We start from the raw sequence: 22,170 nt of genomic DNA on the forward strand, positions 1-22,170 counted from the left end.
TGTTTAAATAAGAGAGTTCCAAACCCAATACAAAACTGTATACGCTAGGAACAGAAGATTCCTCTCTAAAGAATTAACTTCATGTCCATCAATTATTGCTACTGTCACATTTTATTAATGAAGCTTTCTGACTGCTTTGACAGCCAAGGCACTGAAAATGACTCTTGAGTGATCAGCAACAAATGTTATGTCTTTGCCACCTTTCCTCAGATACTGTCACAGAAGAGAGAGTGGAAAGGAGTGTTGAGAATGCTATTCTCTAGCATAACTTGGCCAATGTTCATTTGAATTTGAAGTATGCATCTGTTTTTGCCTGCAGTATACTTTCCAGCCAAGAGTGGGCCTTAGCAGGGTCTGGACAAGAGTAAAGAGGATCTTAGGAGGTCTCATCCTTCCCAGAAGATCTGTAAGACCTATTGTTAATTAACTTCTGAAATCTATCTATATTGATATTGTATCTATCTATCTATCTATCTATCTATCTATCTATCTATCTATCTATCTATCTTCTATCTATCTATCTATCTATCTATCTATCTATCTATCTATCTATCTATCTATCTATCTCTATTGTCCATCTATGTATGTATGTATCTATGTATGTATGTATCTATGTATGTATGTATCTATCTATGTATCTATGTATCTATCTATGTATCTATCTATGTATCTATGTATCTATGTATCTATCTATCTATCTATCTATCTATCTATCTATCTATCTATCTATCTATCATCTATCTATCTATCATCTATCTATCTATCTATCTATCTATCTATCTATCTATCTATCTCTATCTATTGTCTATCTATCTATCTATCTATCTATCTATCTATCTATCTATCTATCTAATCTATATATGGAAAGAAGAAAGAGAAAGAAAAAGAGAAGAAGGAGGTGCTTCAATGATACATTCACAAAATACCCATAGTGTGTCCTAATTAAACTCATTAGTTTATCAAACATACCTTTGGAAGAATCATATATTTGTTTCTATCATTGGTGTACCAGCTGGGTTGAGTAAATCTTAAAATCATTGAGTATTTTCAGGAAAAGTTCACTCAACAAGACCCTGTACCACTGTTTTTCAAAAAAAAAAAAAAAGAAAGAAAGAAACAATGATCAGTACTTCTGACTGCCAGAAAAAAGCATAGCCAAGACATTGATAACACCTAATGAATTTTATACAATTTTTTGGGGAGGACAGTAGGTATTTATTTACCAAGAAATCAATATTTGGAAGCTATATAGATCTTTGTATCTGAATGACAACTCCCAGCAAATACATAAAACAATTGGCCTGACAAATATAATCATAATAAGAAAGGAGGGAGTAATTTCATTTTTTACTGGCAATTCTACACAATAAAATTCAGCAGTAAGACAGATCAGTAGATTGAATAAGTGTTCCCTCAAGTTTTAACACACTTTCCAAACAATACACGAACAGATCTGTCCCAAGTAAAGTATTTGAAGAATAATTACTAATGTATGATTTCTTTCTTTACAATAATTTCTATAAATCAGAAACCATTCTTGGATATACATGATAGAGTCAGCAATATTTTGTGTCTTTACAGTTTTTACTCCTGGCAAATAATTGATTTTAAAAAGTCTCAAATCGTATCATCTTTTAATAAATGTATTGATGATAATGCTTAAAACCACAATGAATACTGAAATAAAAAATGCAGTAGTCATAGGAAATTATCAAAAATGATAGCCTGTTTTGAGTATTGAGAAAAAAAAAGACTTACTTGGATAGTTACATTATATCATCACCTTTAATGTGATCTATAATAAATATTCAATATAGAAAAACTGGATGACATGTAGAAGAGATAGATACAGCATGTAAATTTGCTCAGTGATTTTGATTGACTCATTTAATAATGAAACTGGTATAAAAAGAGAAAAATATCTTATGCGTGTTTTGAAGTTGTGATTAATATTCAGACTAATTCCTTTTGCTAGTTAAGTCTTAATCTGATCTATCTAATATCTGAACTCTTAAATTTTGGAAAGCCTTTATATATCTAGCGTCATTTATGCTTACAAAGCATTTATCAAAAAACAAGTATATATCCAGTTTTGTACTAGGAATCATATACTTGGAGACTAATAGAGTTTGACTTCCTTCTTTGATCTTCCTGATATAACACTGGGAAACTGACATATAAACAGAAAGTTACACCAGGCCATGAGAACCCACTGAGTCATGAAGTATTGCATTGTAGGCTTTACATTATGAATGATCCCTCTGATGAGAATATCAGAGAGCACTTGGTCTGTTTTTGAATTACAAACAAGATGTATTCTTTACAAGCATCTAAAAATGAAAACTTTATGAATTATAAATTCCAATTATTTATTATTGCATGCCAGCTTATTGAATATCTATTCAATGAGTGTATTTCCAGAAAGAGAACCAGAATCATTTTTTATCTTTTATTTAAAATAGAACAAGTACCCATCCCATAACAAGGGGAATACATGGTGTAATTTTATATGAATATAAAGTAAAAAATTGATCAAAACATGTAATATTTTTCATACTTGCCATATGTAGTACTGAGTTATAGTGCAGATTTAAGGTTTGTAATCAGATAACTCTATCTTATGAATTTTGCATGAATTGATTGTGACTTTTTTATTTGAAAATGAAGGCACTAATGTCCTCTCTAGGTTGTCTACACATCTAAGATGAGATAATACATTTGAAAGTTCAGAAATTACCAAAAGTTAAATTGCTCTTGAATCCAGAGGAGCTCTGTTTGTGCCAGACGTGGCCCACCTTCAGTAAACTAATCCAGAAGTCCTGCCAGAGGAAGAGATTGCTGAGGGCACGCAGAGGTCACTGTTAGTAATTACCAACTCACGAGCCCAAGATAAAATCACCAGAACATATAAATCCTTGTCATAATAAAGAAGTCTCAGCTGTATTGTTAGTCAGTAACTATCTTAGTTTAATAGAAAATGTTTTAAATGGTGATATTAACCGGCAGGTGCAATGAAAAAGAACCTGTTGGTGTTTGCTAAGTGACTGTTTATAATATTTAGTTGTACGCAGCCTCAGATACCCCAACTGCAATGTCTTTAGTTTCAAAAAAAAAAATTTTTTTTTAGTGAGTTGATCGAAAACCACAAGCAAGCCTTTCCCTGCTGCTTACTATTAATCTGTGAGTTTAAAAATACACCAAATGTGAGAAATAGAAGAGAATTAAATTTGATTTTTTTCTTGGAAATCTCATCTCCAGAAGGTTGTGCTTCCAGGAATGGCCACACACTGTCAGCTCATCTGGGTTGCCATGCTGTCACCTTGTTCCCAGAAGAGTGTCTGTGGCTGTGGGAGAGGAGGCAGCACTTCTGGGAACAGTGCCCAGAACATGCAAGCTTCTTTATGCCATTTGAGAAAGTCAGAGTGGGGACAATCAAATTTTCATTTGCTGCTGTCTTTACATACAGTTAGCAGTTCTGGGACTAAGAGCTGCAATATATATAGATTCTTACTTATGCAGGTGTTTTAAAGGTTTCTTCCTGTAATATAAGTATAGGTTTTTCTCTACTTTCTCCTCCTTAGACGCTGCTCCCTCTTAATCTCATCCCTGTAGCATGAATAATAAAAACCCAGAGACAGATATTGGGGTTTAACCTGAAGATCAGAAAAGTAAAACAGTCGAGCCAGTAGAGAGCTCTTACCCCAATGAAAACTTCAGACTGAAAGAGAGCAAGTTCTTGTCCCATACCACCTTATTTTCCTCTCTAGTCTGGGATTAGAGACGTGTACTACCATCTCCTGGCCTCTATGGCTAACTAGTATGACTGCTAGGATTAAAGGTATGGGCCTGCCTGTAAGACTGACTAGGAAGGCTGCTTTGCACTTACCTTAAGGTAAGATATATTTGTTAAAATACATGTGAAATATCACTGCACATCCCATTCTTTATGCTCAAAAGAACAGCCCAGGCATTAACAATGAGTGAGAACATGGTCAAATTAGATGATATGAATAAAATAAATGAAATGAATATATTGAGACTAAACAAGAACACCTAAAATGATGAAAAATATTGTCTAGACAGTCTGTCCATTTCATGAAATTTTAAGTCTGACTAATATATCATGCTTATTTCATTATTGAATGCTCATTTGAATTCACATATGAAAAACACAGCTACATGCCTAGCATGTGATATAGTGAGTTGTTCCACTTTAGGGTGTAGGGAAAGTAAGTATTGTCATGGTCCTCTGATGGTGGAACCTTAAAAACTGAATGCTAGTTTACTTTGTAAGAGTAGATGACAGGGGAAAGGAAAATTTGAAGAGTGAGTTTTCATATCCTGAACTGACATGTATCTTATCTCACTGGACTTTTAGAACCAAATACACATATACTGTTTTTAAGGTGTTGCTACAATAAAAGACAATACATTTGGTTTCTGGTAAGCAATAAGCATTTTCTCCCATGGTTCTGGAGGCTTCAAGTTTCAAAATGGAGGTGACAAAGGAAAATTCATGATGAGCGCCATCTTTAGTCCTATAGAGGGCATTATTTTGTCATTTCAGTTCACTGCATGTAACAACATAGGTACATGGGCACCCATTCAGCCCACCCTTTGATGGCACAAATTCCTTTTACAAAGGCTCAAGCACCATCATAAAATCATCAGCTAAAGCTCTCATTTTCTAACTACTGTCATGATGTGGGATTCCCCTTTGAGTGCTGTGAATATGTTTTATTCTCATTGGTTAATAAAGAAGCTGCTTCAGCCTATGGCAGGGTAGAAGAAAGGCGGGTTGAAAAAAAAAAAAAATATATATATATATATATATATATATATATAGAGAGAGAGAGAGAGAGAGAGAGAGAAGGCAGAGTCAGGAAGATGCCATGTAGCTGCCAAAGGAGACAGATGCTGGAAACTTACTGGTAGGCCACACAACCTCATGATGATAAACAGATTAATAGAAATGGGTTAATTTAAGATGTAAGAGATAGTTAATGAAAGCCTGAGCTAACAGGCCAAGCACTGTTGTAATTAATATAGTTTCTGTGTGATTATTTGGGTCTGGGCAGCCAAGAAATGAATGAGCAGTCTTTTCTTACCCTATCATATTGGGGATTAAGTCTTAATATGCAAAATGGGGAAGGCATAAATGTTCAGAGCAAGGCCATGAGGGTATTTGTTCAGATGTAACAAATATATATGTAATATATAAATATATAAGTGTGAACATATATTTTTAAAATCCTCAGGGCATTTATTTCATCTCTTTTGAATTTTCTTTGGACCATTGGTTTAGAAAATGGAATATTAGTCCATGAAAGTTAAATTCATTTAAATATATCAGTAATGCTCAGAAATAAAATAATGAGATATTCAGAATGGTATCAGGCACAGAGTTTACATACATACTGAATTGGGGATATTACTACTGCTGTTAATATTACAGTGCATGATTACTAAAATATCTGCTATGCTTTATGGGAGACATATTAATTAATAGTCTTTAGTATTTGATAGTGTTTTAAAAGTATTTGCAAATAAAATGTTGAAAATATTATGAGAAAATAAAATTAACAGTCACTAAATTATAAACAATGAACTTATTTAAAATTTTTGCTGTAGAGGTGTTCCCAGATTCTAATCATACACACACACACACACACACACACACACACACACACACACACAAATGTTAGTATTGTGGCAAGCACTGCAGTAAAATTCCCAGAAAATTTAAAAAAATGGAAAAATGTAAGAGCCTTTCAAAAAAATTTTAGCCATCTAAAAAGATGATACTTGCAGTGATTATAGTTTGGGAATAATTAAAAATAAGCTTATAAAAGTTGTTGGTAAAGCTATTAAACAATAAACAGGGACAATGACAGCAACAAAGTGGTAAGATAATTTTGCGACATATAACAGTCCATTGTATAATTACAGAATCAATAAAGAACATAAATTGGACAATATCAAGTATAATACAATTTTTTCTATTAAATGTTAGTTAGTCTTCTCATGTTGGGGGTCTTACTTTTGTGTGTTTACGTGGAAACTGAGAACGGCATATGAGAAAAGTAAGGCAGAGATACTTTACCCAAGGTCAACTGTTTGCCTTTCAGTTCCCACATCTATTGAATACTATAAACACATAGTCAAGTCTATGCTGTTATGTTCATTATCTCATTATTTTCATATTTTAAGGTGTCTTGACATATAGTATTCACCTCACCTGGAAAATTATTCTTGATAGTTTTCCTATCCTTCCTCCACATTTTTTACTCATTACCATCCTGGTAGCTTTTGATTATCTTTCCCACTTTTAACCTGAGGATCTTGCATATATGAATTATTATTGACATTTATTTCCAACACAGTTGACTTAAAGAGTTCTTTTATTTGTGGAACAGTCCATTGAACTACTAATAACAATTATATATTGTTATTTTTAAATATATTCAATATAAACAGATATTCTGAATCCTGTCTTGAAATAAAAAAATAAAGATTGGGAAAAATTTCCACCAAAAAAGTTTTTAATGGTATTGAGGACATCTGTAATTGTATGACAATTGTCTCTGACTTTTCAAAGGCAGGATTGCCATATGGGTCAGCTATATTAGTCAGGATTCTCCAGAAAAAAACAGAGCAAATATATATCCATATAATAAATACATCTATTTGAAAAACATCATATGTTGCCGTTGTTGGTAGCATATCTAGCATCCTTAAAATACTGTAAAAAGATGATGTCATCTTTGGAGTGAAATCAATAAAACAGTCCTCAAGACTGAGGACATGGGTGGAATTCAGATTTAAAAAAATTGGTTTTGTCTTGGTTTTATTTTATTTTACAGTCTAACTGGTTTTTACAAGACCTGGCTTGCCAGGAGCACAATGTAAAGACCAGGATGGCCTCTAGCTCACAAACATCCGCAGACACTGCCTCCAGTGTGAAGGGATTAAGAGTATCTACCACTTCACTGCATTGAATATAGCTAATGTGTTTCTTTGTCATAATATTAAAATATTTTCTTTAAAGAAAAAAAGTTTGCTCATCACTCTTGTTTTTTTGTTCTTTTGTGGGGCCTGCCACCCATCTCCCAAATAAATATACACAGCATCTTATTCATTCTTATAAATGCCCAATAAGCTTTTTTAAAATTAACCTTTGACTAACTTTTGTTTAACTTTTGCTTCTGGACTTTTTTCATTCTCTAGTTCTGTGTATCTTTTCATTTCTTTTTCCTCTATAGCTTGCTGTGTGGCTGTATGACTGACCCCAGATCTCCTTTCCTTGCTCCTCCCCATCTCTCTTCCCAGATTTCTCCTTTTTATTCTTTCTGCCTGCCAGTCCTGCCTATCATTTTTTCCACCTTGCTGTTGTCCATTCATCTCTTTATTAGACAAATAAGGTTTTTTACGTAGGCAAAGTAACATAGCTTCCAAACAAATGAAACATAAAATAATGCATCACCAATAAACAAATGTTACACACAGCATAAACAAATGTAGCACATCTTAAAATGATTTTCTACAACAAGTCATCTCTTGGAAACCTCAGTTTCTGTTCTTAAGACTGCCAATTTATTGGTGGATGCATTATATAATCAAGAACAATCGTCCAATACTGATATCTTTTGTGCACACAGCACACTATAAGCTATAGCCACATGGAAAGAAATGTATCTATTCTCTGTCAACATTCAGGTTTAGACTGTACTTTGAAGTCAACACTAGCCTCGGAGCTTAAGTATTTGCTGAAAGATTTTGATGTTTGATGCTGTTACTAGATGTTTTCCCTGTCAAGAATAACCAGCACGTGATAGCTAAAACTGATGTTTGAAATGAAAAAGAAGGAAACACTACAATCTTTAGAGAAATCTGACAGTTTTCCTTTTCATCTGGAATGGCTCTGTGAAATTGCAATGCTGCCAAGGTATTCTGGGCTTTTGGAAAAGTAGCTACTTCTGTCAAATTATTCCCCCAAGCCAAAGGTCTGGTATATTTCCCATTCTGATTCAATATCAAGTACAGTTTGGTGGCAGGAAGCACAGCACTTAGCCATGATTTCCCGATGATCAAATCCTAGATTTGGCACATAAAAGACATTGGTGGTAATATTTTATCCAAGCTTTTAGAAATACATGACTGGGCTGGAGGAATGGTTTAGCTGTTAAAGGCTAGGCTCAAAACCAAAAGTAGAAATATGTGACTTAGCAAAAACTCATTCATTAAGGGCAGAAAATTTGAGCTAAAGGAGCTCTATCACTGACCACTCTACAAAATGGCTTTAAAACCAATATGAAACATCTTAGAGATTAATCACAAATGTAGATAAGCATGTTTCACACAATAATTTTCTAATACAAAATCAGTATATCTGCCAGAATACCTGAAATCTGAATTAGTCCAAAATGCAAATATTTATGAGTGCATCTATGAAGTAGCATTCCTATAAAATATGCTATGTGTTGTTATGAATTAATTCGTGATTAATATAGAATAAAGACAGAGGTTAATAAAAAAAATCACCACAAGATAAAAAGGTAAGTAAAAAGGTGCTTATACAACTCAGGTCTCTTAATTGAGGCTCTATGACATGATGTTAATTTTTATTAACTCATTTTGAGCTAATACTTTTACTAATAAGATAATTAGTGGTAGAAAGTTAATATAAAAGCACCAGACAACAGCAGTATCTTCTAGTCCTTCAGAAATGATGACTTAAAAGTCAACCTCTCTCTAACACTCTCTGTACCATCTACACGTTGGCAAATATGAACACACAAAATATCTGTTCTTAGAAGAAATTCATGGGGACGAGTTTTTTTTTTAGTGCTTTCCAATGTTCATTTTCAATATGGAATAAAAATAATGTACAGAGTCTATAAAATGGTTGATGGAAATAATTTGCACAATATATATTTAAGTGATTCTTGTGCACAGGCTCAAGTCAATTTTCACATGGCAGAGTATTATTAACTTTCAGCCAATATCAAGATTCCTGGCACTCTGACACATCCTAGCTCTAGTAGCATGTTGAAAATGAGCTCAGAGGTAAGCTCATTGGAAGAGCTAGACTGAAGATCTCTCCGATTATTTCTCCCTTGCTGTAGAGGTTTGAATATGGATTTTAGGTCAGATTTTAGGTCCTACATTAAAAAAAAAAAAAATCTTATTGCAAGACAACTTATGCCTTAGAATTTTTTTCTTTCCGCTGTTGGAAGAGTTTATGGTGTCTTCAGTCATTTTGCATTATTTATTTATTATGATGATAATGATGATGACAATTTTTGTCTTCTGGAAATGAAGGTGAGCAAGGAAAGAAATAAGTTTTTCCAGTTTACAAAGAATTTCCTTTCTGTGAGGCAGGGTAGTAAAGACTCCATGTGAATGCCTCTTTTGAATTTCTTTTAAGTACATTTCGAACCTTGCTGTAGAAAGGATAGCATATATATAGTGCTCAGACTGTCCTTTTTTTTTTTTTGGCATTTCTGAAAACCAATTTGAATTACACATGTTGAGCTTGCTAGCCTTGGCCATCTGCCTCAGGGAACTATTGTTGGAAGACAATTTAAAACACTGACTCTAAACAGTCATGGTCTCTCTGAATAGAAAATATTTTACATATCAAAGTGTGATCATTTTGAAGTTTAGAGTAAAATAGCAATAATTCTTAGATCAAATTTCTTAAGATGATACTAGTATTTGACTGAAGAAAAGCAATTTGTAGTGTCTGATCTATACTGAGGAAATAGATTGTTTCCTTTTTTCATTTTTATTGTGTACTTGTTAATCTATTTCCAAAGGTATTATGCTAATTATAACACTACTCTTCACATTCAGAATCCAAATTGCACATTTTCAAGTTTTCTTTTTTTTTCAAATTGTAATCTGTTAATTACTTGTTTAATGGAGTGTGTAATTACCTACTTTAAGTTAGGAAACTGTTTCCATTTCAAAGAGAGAAACCTATTTTAGAAATGAAAGAATATAAATGTAATCCTTTCTGATACAGAATATAATTCTTTACTTCCCTTAATGGTTCTAAATGAGAAAATGAGATTGAAAAACAACTCTCCCCCCTCCTTTATGTCTTTGTGCATACCACATAAAACATGGGTGAAATTTCTAACAAAGATAACAGGTTTCATTTAGCAACACAGTTTCAGTGTAATTTTATACTCCATTCATGCCATTCAAATAAGTAATCTTCAGAGGAAAGGAAGAACACGGGTATTAATTAGATATATTAGAAATATAATTTTTTCAAATACTTTCCTGGATCATAAAACAATCATAAAGAAGATTATGTGAGGAAAAAAATCCAAAAGGCGTTGAACAAGGTATAAAATGCAATGAAGAATAAATAATTAATTGAGATTTATGTTTAGATATGGTTTGTTTTAAAGTCATGATATAATTATGTTAAACTGACAAGAAAAAGGTAAGTTATAAGCAGAATGCCTTTGTGCCACAACAAAGGCTTTTAGATAGAATGTTAAATTTGTGTTTACCACTCAAGCAAGAACCTATAAAAGTCAATTCCTTCAAATTATTACATAACAATATTTAGAATTATCGACTTTTCTGCACATAAAGAAGGTACATTAATAGTATTAGAGGATGGCTATTTTTGGATGCTATACAGAAGTGAGTTTGTAAATCAGTGAGAGAAGCCCTGATTGTGAAATTCTAGATGTTAGAAGAGAAGAAATGATATTGTTGGCTTCTTTCCATTGTTGAAAATATTGATGACCTGAGAATAAATCATTGATAACCTATCAATGTGGAGAGATAGAATCAAAAGGGGGAAAACTTCAAAATTAGGGAAACTGAATTTCGTTCCTTTTTATAACATGATTAGAGCTGACAACTACTACCACAGATTGTTTTCAGATCTCTGGTTACAAGTGAACAGTTTAAAGGAATCTGAAAGTGTATTTATTTCAGAAAAATGGCTGAGTCTTAGTATGAGCATTGAGATTTGTGGCATTATTTTTATTGCTGCATCTTCCTCTTAAGTTTTATGGTAACATCAGTAGATTGTCAGCATGGTGAAAGTCAGCCTGTTGGAAGCCAGAGGAAATAAGTATGTCCCCATTTTTAGAAGATAGTATTGTGTGTGCTGATTCCCTGTAAAACTCTGCATTAGCTAAACACATTAAGTAGAGCCTCAAGGGCATCAAAATGTGTTGGTGTCATATTAAGGAAAGAAAACTGAGCACATCTTCTTGGATTAAATTGACCAAGAGTGAAATAATGTTTGAATTCTCCACTTATCTCTCTGTATCTTCGATCTGTATGTAGCTTACTATTTCTCATTAGTTGGTCTGTTGTATGTACTTGATCTCTCCTTACTGCCTATGTTTATACATATGCCTGCCTGGTGTATAACTGTCCTTAATAAGTGACTTTCTTTTGTATTTATTGAAAATAGAAAACATCACATAGGAATGGAATAAGGGATACTTTACATCCATCTTTAACAAATTCATTGGTTTAAGCTATTTACTCCAACGAACCTCAGCTTTCTCAGTGGTACACATCCCAATTATCAAACACTATGTGTATGTTGTTTTGAACACTTACAGTGGATAGAAATCCACTTTTGACCTGCTTGCCGTTTCCAACAAATGATTGCCACAATTCGCATATATGCACACATATTTATCGTTTTCTGAGTCTGGAATATAACATAATATAGAATTTAAAATGAAAATTATGCATTAACTGGGGTTGTAAAAGCTGAAAGCTGATTATCTGTGAAATAGTGCCCAGATAAGATTGTTTGTTTCAATGTTCCATTAAAGGCAGATCAAATAAAAAGATGGAATGCACAGCAGGATCACAAGCCATCTTAAGTGAAGGACTGAAGTCTAACAAAAGTTTTAATCACTTAGAATATAAGAGTTTCATAAAAATGTATCTTTATAACTCTTTTGATAACTTTCCTGATTTTAACTGAGTTTTCATTTATCTTACATGGAAGGTCCTTTTGCTGGAAATGTATGCTTCAATATTAAGATAGCTGTTGATCTTGAGGCAATGAACATCTGTTGGTATCAACAAGGAATTAACCAAAAACTGGAAAAGCAAAATTTGAGGAATGAGATTCTTTTTTTTTTTTTTTAAAAAAGTGTTATAGTCCTAGGAATATAAGAATACGCAGATTCACTGGGTTCTTTATATGGTTAAAATCACTGAGAAGTTCTCCAACCTCTGACTAATGTTGAGTATCTGGGGAGCCAGGAAGTTAGGCTATGGCAGAGTTGCCAACTACAAACTCTTTTGTTGAAGGCATCTAACAATATTCATAGAGAATCTTTGAGGGCTGGGTATATGACTCAACTGCTAATGTGCCTAGTGAACATGCATGAAGGCCTGAGAATAGATAAATAGAAAATCTGAACACAACCAAATGCATCTGTAGTCTTAGTACTCAAGCATGGTGAAGCAAGAAAATGCCTGGAGATTTTTGGACAGGAAGTCGAATCTATCAGTGAACACCTGGTTCAGTGAGAAACCTGTCTCAAAAAGTCAGGTAGAGGATCATAAAAGAAGACAGCAAATATTACCTCCTGGCTTTAACATACAAATATATGTGCATTTATATACCCTTTGCACAAACATGCACACATATATTAATATACATTCTTTCTTTTCTCTTTTTTCTTTCACTATCTCTCTCCCTTCCGCCCTCCCTCCCTGTCTCCCTCCCGTTACCTCTCTGTCTCTTTCTGTATCTCTCTCTCTTACTTCCTTTCTGTCTTTGTTTCTCTGTCTGTCTCTGTCTCTGTCTCTCTGATTCTCTCTCTAACAGACACAAGGGAATCATTCAGTAAAGACTTAATAAAAAAATATGTATCTAAAGAGTAGTAGCTTGATATCTAAAAAGTAGTTTTAACTATGATAACTAAGCAAGGATTTTCCTAGTCACATATGGAATTATAGACTATAGGGAAGTAGATGAGCAATGTCAAGAAAAATAAGAATAAAAATTAATCACTAATAGCATGAATAAGAAATTATTGAGAAAAGATGGGAACCGACCTTCAGAGACCTCATTTCATGATGTTCAAATTCTAAAATATCATCAGAGGAAAAAAGGAAGTGTTGTAATAGGAACGGCGGGGCTGCGTCCCCGGCACCCGGCCGCCCGCATGGCTAGCTTATGCCCCGAAATAATTACACCGAAACTGTATTCTTTTGATCGCTGCCTGGCCCATTAGTTCCAGCCTCTTATTGGCTAGCTCTTACATATTGATCTAACCCATTTCTAATATTCTGTGTAGTACCACGAGCTGGCTTACCAGGGAAGATCTTAACCTGCGTCTGTCTGGAGTGGGAGAATCATGGCGACTCTCTGACTCAGCTTCTTTCTCCCAGCATTCTCTTCTGTTTACTCCGCCTACCTAATTTTCTGTCCTATTAAAGGGGCCAAGACAGTTTCTTTATTACTTAACCAATGAAACAACAGATAGAAAGATGACCCACCTCCATCAAGGAAGTAAGGAAGCATGTCTCACCTCAGGGTAAAATATTATCAATAGAAAACTTTTGTCAGCCAGGTGGTGGTGGCACATGCCTTTAATCCCACAACACAAGAGGCAGAGGTAGGTGGGTCTCTGTGTGTTTGATGCCAACCTGGTCTACAAGAGCTAGTTCCAGCACAGACTACAAAGCTACAGAGGAACCCTCTCTCAAAAAAAAAAAAAACCAAAAACAAAGAGATAGACAGAAAGAGAGAGAGAGGAGAGAGAGGAGAGAGAGGAGAGAGAGAGAGAGAGAGAGAGAGAGAGAGAGAGAGAGAGAGAGAGAGGGGAAAAAAGAAAACTCTTGGTATGTTGGACTTACTAGACAAAACTGTAGAATATTTTAAAGGATTATTTAAATAGCTACCCTACAAACTAAAAAAAGTGAAGAAATAGAGAATAGCAACAATACTCATACAGTTTTAAAAGGGAGAGAAAGCAAATTCTAGACTTATAAAATAATATAGAAATTTTAAAGACTCAATGAAAAATTTCACTAATCAGCCATATCATCATCAGAAATATTATAAAGTATTTTTAGATGTTTATAATTCAAAGCACAAAATATCTGAACTTATGAAATACAAAGGAAAAGGTGTTGTGGTTTCTAAATATTTTCATTTTAAAGAGAATAACTCAGGGGACTGGAGAGATGACTCAACGTATCAAAATACCATTTGCTCCTGAAGGAGGCACTGTACCTGCCTGGTGGCTCACAGTCATCCATAGCTCCAGTCCAGGGAATCCAACAGGTACACACAGTGCATATACACACATGCACACAAAGTGCTTGTACTCATGAAAGTATAATAAATAAAAATCTAAAATCATTAAAAAGAAAAGAATTCAAATATCTAAACTTATATTTGATATTAAGAATCTACAACTAGCATACCAAATTAAACAAAGCAACTAAAAGATGGCTCAGAGATGTGATGTAAAGAAGATAAGAACAGAATTAAAGAAAATGGAAAACTACCCTTTATCCACTGGCTATGTTCCAAGTGCCTTGATGCCTCATGTGATATCTGCAATGACGGCTGGTAAAAAATTATTTATATGTTATATCTTTTTCTACACACACACATTAACAAAAATGCACATACAGAGGGACAGAGAGAGAAAGAGAGAGAGAGAAAGAGTTACAAAGCTATACATTCATAGCTATGTTATAGTTTAACATATAATTTAAGGACAAGAAAAATTAATTAAAGTAGCTATGTTGGTTAATCTTATTTGTCAGTTGGTGGGATAAGAATCATCTTGGAAATATTCATCAAAATATATCTTTGAGGGACTTCCAGAAAGTCTTGGCTGAGGAAGAAAAGTCCATTCTCAATGTGGGTGTCACTAGCCAAGGACTGTAGTTCTAGACTCAACAAAAAGGAGAAATTCTCTTAGTAAGAACATTCACCTCATTCTCTATCCTATCTAAAGACTCAGTGTTAACAGCTTTACATGCACCTACACCGTATCATCTCTGCCACGATAGAGATGTGCTCTGAAATATGAAACCAATAAGCTTACATAGTAACTTACATAGAAACTACAAATATTTTTGTCAGTTATTTTGTTAAATAGTTTCATTAATTATGAATGGCTGTTTTCCTGTGGGCTCACATATCTACCTGGTGCTTGAGGAGATCACAACAGGAAAGTGTTGGATACCCTGGACTTGGAGTTGCAGATGGTTATGATCTGCCATGTGGACATCAGAAATGAGTCCAAGTCCTTGAGAAAGGCAAGTGCTTATAGTGGTCATGTCATCACTCCAGCTTTGTTTGTGTTACTCTTTCAAAATATTGTATACTTATCTACACATTTGCTTTTTTTTTTTTTTTTTTTGGTTTTTCGAGACAGGGTTTCTCTGTAGCTTTTTGGTTCCTGTCCTGGAACTAGCTCTTCTAGACCAGGCTGGCCTCGAACTCACAGAGATCCACCTGCCTCTGCCTCCCGAGTGCTGGGACACATTTGCTTTTTATAATTGGAAGCAATATAATGGGTCTACCTGTCAACTATCATAAACTTACCAAAGCTAGAAGAAGAAAAAATTTTCCACTGTTGTGAAGGCATTTTATACTAATAAAAGCATCGGAAGCTTCGGGGGAAAAGAAAATTATAAGTCAATATCATTTATAAATATTGGTACAAGAACGGTTTTAAAAATTCAGAAACAAATATGAGCAGAGCAAATTAAGCAAAACATTTATCAGAATATACACCATCATACACAAGTGAAGTTAATTTCTTATTTTTTTCTACCATTTTATTTTCAGCAGGACAGCATGAAAAAGATCACCGTGGTGGATATGTAGCAGGGTTTGAAAATATATATATATTTTTTTATTTTTGGCTTTTTGAGACAGAGTTTCTCTGTGTAGGCCTGGAACTCACTCTATAGACCACACTGGCCTTAAACTCACAGATTAGCCTGCCTCTGGTCGTCAAGTACTGGGATTAAAGACTTGTTCCACCATGCAAGGCTAAAAGTATTCTTTTTCTAATCAACATACATATTTAAGGAAATAAACCTCCAAATTGACAATAAAAGAAAATATTTGAAAATCAAACACTCACTCATTGCTGAAGAGGATAAATTGGTGCAACAAGTAAAAATTTTAGCAGTACTTCAGATTAAACCAAAGAATTACTATATTACTTAAGAAGAATACACATGTGTATGTGTGTTTGTAGGTTATGTGTGTGTTTGTGCACATCTCTCTCTGTTATATATAAGGGAGATAGATAAGCAAATATTTATAATTGGGTTTCTGTTCACAAATGTGTGAACATGGACCAGAACCTCATATCATTCATGCACACACACACAAAACTCAAAAGGAATCGAAACTATAAGATAGCAGTATCATAGCAGTATGATGCGTGACAGTTAATAGCTAATGGAAACCATCTAGATGTCTGTCAACTGATGAACAGATTAAAATGTAGCATATGTACACAAATAGTTGAATACTGCTTTTATATATAAATAAATTGCTGTAAGCTACAATTGTGAATGAGTGATAAAAATATTAATGAAAGTCATGAGAAACATTTTTGTATTTTATAAATATGAAATGTTAATGTAGGCAAACCAGCATAGACAAAGGTAAATTATTATTTTTCTCCAGACCCAAGGGAAGGCCAGTGATTACTAAAAGGTACTACATTTAAATTTCAATGCACCACAGGAGATAGTAGTCACAGTGGCAGAATTTAATAATGACAGCAATTGCCTCTGAGCATGCTTTCAAAACATCAATCATATAATATTTTAATTACATGTCAATTAAGATATTAAAAGAAATATTTATTTGTTTTGGCTAGTTTTATATCAACTTGACACATGCTATAATCATCTAAGCAGATAAAACCTTAATTGAAAAAATGCATTTGCAAGACCAGGCTGGAGAAGCCTGTAGAACATTTTCTCACTTAGGGATTGATATAGGAAGATATGGTGATGTTTTGTTTGTGCTCTAGCAAATAAAGCTTGCCTAGAGATCAGAGTGCAGAACTAGTCACTAGTTAACCATAGTGGCAAGTAGTGGTGATGCACACATTTAATCCCAGCACTTGGGAGGAGCAAACAGGAAACAATAGGGCTGGGTGGAGAGAGAAATGATAAAACAGGGTGGAGACAGGAACTTGGCACCTTTTTGGCTGAGAAGTTGATGACTATGGCTTGCTCTTTTGTTTCTCTAATCTTTCAGCATTTACTTTTATATCTGACTTCTGGTTTTTATTATTAAGACCAATTAGAAATTACTCTACATTTGGTTTTCGATCACAGATTCCCAAAAAAGTTGCTTGCCTGTGACTTTGCAGTCACCAGCACATGCCAGAGCTGCATGCAGGGCTCCCACCAGTGTCACCAACTTGCTGCCTAGGTTTTGTGTCTTTTTTCCCTAAGCCTTTAAATGAGTTTGGAATTATTTCTTTTGCAGTCTCTTTGCAACAGACTCCACAGGCATGTAGGTTAAATATGCTGTCAGAGTTAACCCCTTCCCACCAGTCAGCTCTACTTTTAGGCAATTCTTGCTGTGCTTGTTTCTTTTCCATGATCCCTTGTGTGCATTTTTCAGACATCGGGTTCCCATGCTTCCTGGGTTGTGGGCTTTCCCTGGATCTCTAATCTCAAGCTGCTGACAAACTAGATAGCTGCCTGGAAACCTGCTCCAGTTTCTACTTCACAGTCAGCTTCACTTTTCACTTTCATCTGAATCATCATTGGAAGATTTGGTAATACAATTGGATATTCTTCAAAGGAAGAATTAGGTAAAATAAAGAATTTTTCCCACATTCAAAAGTGGGAAACACTATTACCATGGAGGGAGTTAGGTTACTGTATAATAATATGCTGGACAGTTTGAAAATGGAGCAATTAGAGAAAAACAAATTTAGATGGGATTTATAGAGTGTCAATTATAAACATTATAAGTTTTATCAATTTTGTTGTATCAATAAAACTGTTAGTTAATATGAGTACTAAAATACAATTTTTAGAAAAACTTATTAAAACAGATCAGGCAGAGGAATTTAAAGGAGTATCAATTTCAGTGTTACATTATAAGATTAGATAGATACAGCCTAAGGTCTTCAAACAACCAACTTCAATTTATCTAGTCCATATATATATATATATATATATATATATATATATATATCCCCAAGGCTGTACAAGAGTTGAATGGACTCCTCCTATGGAAATATTAGATTTACAGGAATTCAAGGAAGTCATAGTCTCATATGGGATGCTTTTGTGAGGCAAATTCATTGTTAACTTGTAATAGAATTATCCCTCAAGACTGGTGAGAGTTGGTTACAGCTGTCTTGGATTATGTTCTTCAGTTACAATGGAGGGCCTATTGAAAAGATGATGGTATGACCATTGAGCAAAGAAGTAGGGCTATAGATATGGAAATTTCCCAAGACCAATTTCTTGGAGAGGGAAATTATGATAATATACAAAGGCAATCTCTATATTGTAGTAGGAGCTGTGGGCCTCTTCCCACAGCCTGGCTCATGGCTGCCTAGCTAGCTTATGCCCCAAAATAACAAAACACGCATTGTATTCTTTTAAACACTGCTTGGCCCATTTCTCTTCATGTGTGTAGCACTCCAAGGTGTGCTTACCGGGAAGATTCTAGCCTACGTCCATCCTGGGTCGGAGCTTTATTGCGTCTGCCGGGGAGAGGGGAGCATGGCGTCTTCTCCGGAGAGCAGATCTGTCGAGTCTCACTTCCTCTTCCTCCCAGCATTCTGTTCTGTTTACTCCACCCACCTATGTTTTAACATATGAGGGCCAAGCAGTTTCTTTATTACTTAACCAATGAAATCAACAGATTGATATGACACTCCCGCATCACTATATGATGGCAACACCTTGGATTTATGCTGATAAGCAGCTCTGAATGCTTGGGACAGAACTGGAGAAGTAGGAAAGAAGATTGAGTCATTTACTAAAGTTTTACAGGGGCCAAAAGAAAACTTCACTGATTTCTTACAAAGTTTGATTTCAGCAGTAAGTAGAATGATACCAAATTCAGAAACTAGAAGAACAATAATTGAATCTCTGGTTTCTGAAAATGCTAATGCACAATGCAAAAGAGTAATTAGGCCTCTAAAGTCAAGATCAGCACCCTTGGAGGAATGGATTTGAGATGCAATTAATATTGAATCTCAGGACTATGATGATGCTTGGATTTGAGAGGTGATTTCTAGAGGTTTGAAGAAAAATTACGGTTACCTAAAAAGGGACTATAAACAGGACATTGCTGGGAACAATGTTTTTTCTAAGTATAATCCAAACCGAATGTCCCTCCCTTCTTGATTATGTAAAATGTGTTGCAAAGGCAGGCATGTAATAAAGTAATGTCACCAAGGGACAATGAATGTAACCCCTGGTTGTAGGAAAATGACTTGAGGGGCCTCTTGCAGGCTTTCATGCCAAATTCAATTCAGTCATTTCCTGACATCTTGGAAAAAAACTCCTTCCCATAGCAATTAAAGAACCTAATGCCTATTGTAAGAAAGTATACTACTCTGGATGATAGAATAACTATATAAGAAGGAACAATAAAATGAGAAGAAACCATAAAGCAAGTGTTATAAATATTATATTTGGAGAAGAAATACTTCTTAATTAAAAGAGATAATAATTCATCAAACAGAGTGACCATTCAACCTAAATTAACCTATAAAACTAACAATTACTTTTCATTTGATCAGACATAACTTGCCAGAAAAAGAACCTTTCGAAAATTAGGGCTGGATAAGGGTTTTTGTCTTTGTCTTTTCAGGAGAATGGAGGCATCCAGCTAAGGACTCTGAAGATCACTGGACAAATGAGACATGTGAAGAAAAAGAACAAATCATCCAGAAAAAATGTCCCAAGAAAAAGAGTAAATTGGACTATAGATGTAATGCATTTTCAACAGGATAAAATTTCTCAATTGTCCTAAATGTTTGTTTTTGATGTTCTCTCCAGACATATAATACAAATATTCTTTTTGTAACCCCAGTCCCACTAAAAATTAAACTGACCTTATAGTTGGAGTGTGGTGTTGTCTTAGGTTTCTGTCCTGCCCAGTTCCCGCAGTCGTTAAGTCCCAAAGAAATTACACAGAGGTCTGCATTAATCATAAACTGATTGGCCCATCAGCTCAGGCTTCTTATTAACTCTTTTAACTTACATTAGCCCATTATTCCTACCTGTGTTAGCCACATGGTTCAGTACCTTTTTCAGCCGTGTAGTCACATTTTGTTTCTTCTGTGTCTGGACAGGATTGCATAGTGTGCTTCCCTCTTCCCAGAATTCTCCTGTTCTCATTGACCTGCCTCTACTTCTTGTCTGGTTGTCCTGACTATACTTCCTGCCTGGCTATTGGCCAATCAGCGTTTATTTAAAACATAATTGACAGAATGTAAACAATTGTCTCCTTCTCTAAGCCCAACCATGCTTGTTAAAGTAAAAGCCAAAATATCGGTCTCATATCAGTAGAGGCTCCTGACATGGTTACACAAGAAAAAACAAAAATTTAAGAATTATTTTGTTGCTACTATTCTTATAATCCATTGGTTTTATTTGACTCTTTAAAGGTATAAATATTTTGACTCTTTTTCTTAAGGTATAAATATTATCTCAAAATTTATAAGATTTATACACACATATGTATTTAACTTTTAGTCATGATATTAATGGTTATATGGAGTACTAAATAATTCTGCAAAACAGCTTCATCTATCTTCCTGTACATGATTTCGGGTTTGAATCTCTATCAGGTAACTAGGAATTAAGTCTTTGTACTCTGGATGTACATAACAAATATTGATCCTGTAACCTCTTTGAGATCTGTTGTATATGACATTAGAATGTTTAAGTTTTCTACAGTGATCCATGACCATGCTTAATAGCAACCTTTGAGGTATCCAAAAGGATGTCAGAGCTCCTCAATGACAATTCCACCAGGACTATGATAAAGTATCTAAGTTGACAAACATCACCTAACAATCAGCTTTGAAATACAAACTTATCAGAACAGTTTCAAGGAGGCTTGCTGAGATGATTCAGCCTCACAGACTACTCTAGCCATGACTTGAGACAAGCCCTACACTTTTACATAACAAAAAGACTGGAAAACAAAAGATATAGCTTTTCTACATGGATTTGACAATTAACCCAAATTTTTCTTTTCAGGATACCCTGAAGATTCCTTTGTCCCCAGAGAACAGGCGGTAAATTTAAGGACACAATGCCCACATTCCTAAGAGGTGGGATGGGTACTTTTTGGTTTTCCATTTGATTATGAATATTTGTCATTGTTTGGGGAAATGATATGAGTGGGTGGAGAGAGGAAGTGATAAGGCAGGGCGGAGGCAGGAATCTGCTGAGAAGTTGATGAGGTAAATGGTGGTTGTGACTTGCTCCTTTGTTTCTCTGATCTTCCAGTATTTAACCTGATTTCTGACTCCAGGTTTTTATTATTAAGACCAGTTAGAATTCATGCTACCTGATGGTCCTGCCAATCGTGGATAGTGCCAACTTGAATTGGTAGTCAGGTATTCTATAAGAAATCAGGCTGAGAAAGCCAGTAAGCATTGCTCTTCCATGGCTTTTTCAGTTTGGTACTGCCTCCAGGTTCCCACCTGATTTGAGTTACTGTCTTGGCTTCATTAAACAGACTGTGATTAACAATATGTAAACCAAATAAACCCTTTTCTTCTCCAGGTCATGGTGTTTTGTCACACACACACAAGCACACACACATACACAAAAAAAAACAAACACAAAACAAAACTTAATTAAAGCATACATATTCCACACTGTTGTAATGCTATGCTACTCTCTACACCTCATGTATTAGATGCCACAGCAAATATACTGTGATTTATGTTGCTTATCAATGAATTTTGGGAGAAAGTTACAAGGTTATTGGTTCACTTCAGTCCTTCAGGATAGATATTTGCATTTTCCCATTGCTATTTGAATTTGGTTTGATGATATTTTAAAATCAGAATGTATCATTAAGGTAACTGCTGTTACCACGCAGATTTAGTTTAAAAAATAATGTAGATTTCCACATGCAATATTTTTTGGGGGGACAGATCAAGTTATTGCTTGTGA

This window comes from Chionomys nivalis, chromosome 6 (assembly GCF_950005125.1).
Source record: "Chionomys nivalis chromosome 6, mChiNiv1.1, whole genome shotgun sequence".
NCBI classification, from domain to species: Eukaryota; Metazoa; Chordata; class Mammalia; order Rodentia; family Cricetidae; genus Chionomys; species Chionomys nivalis.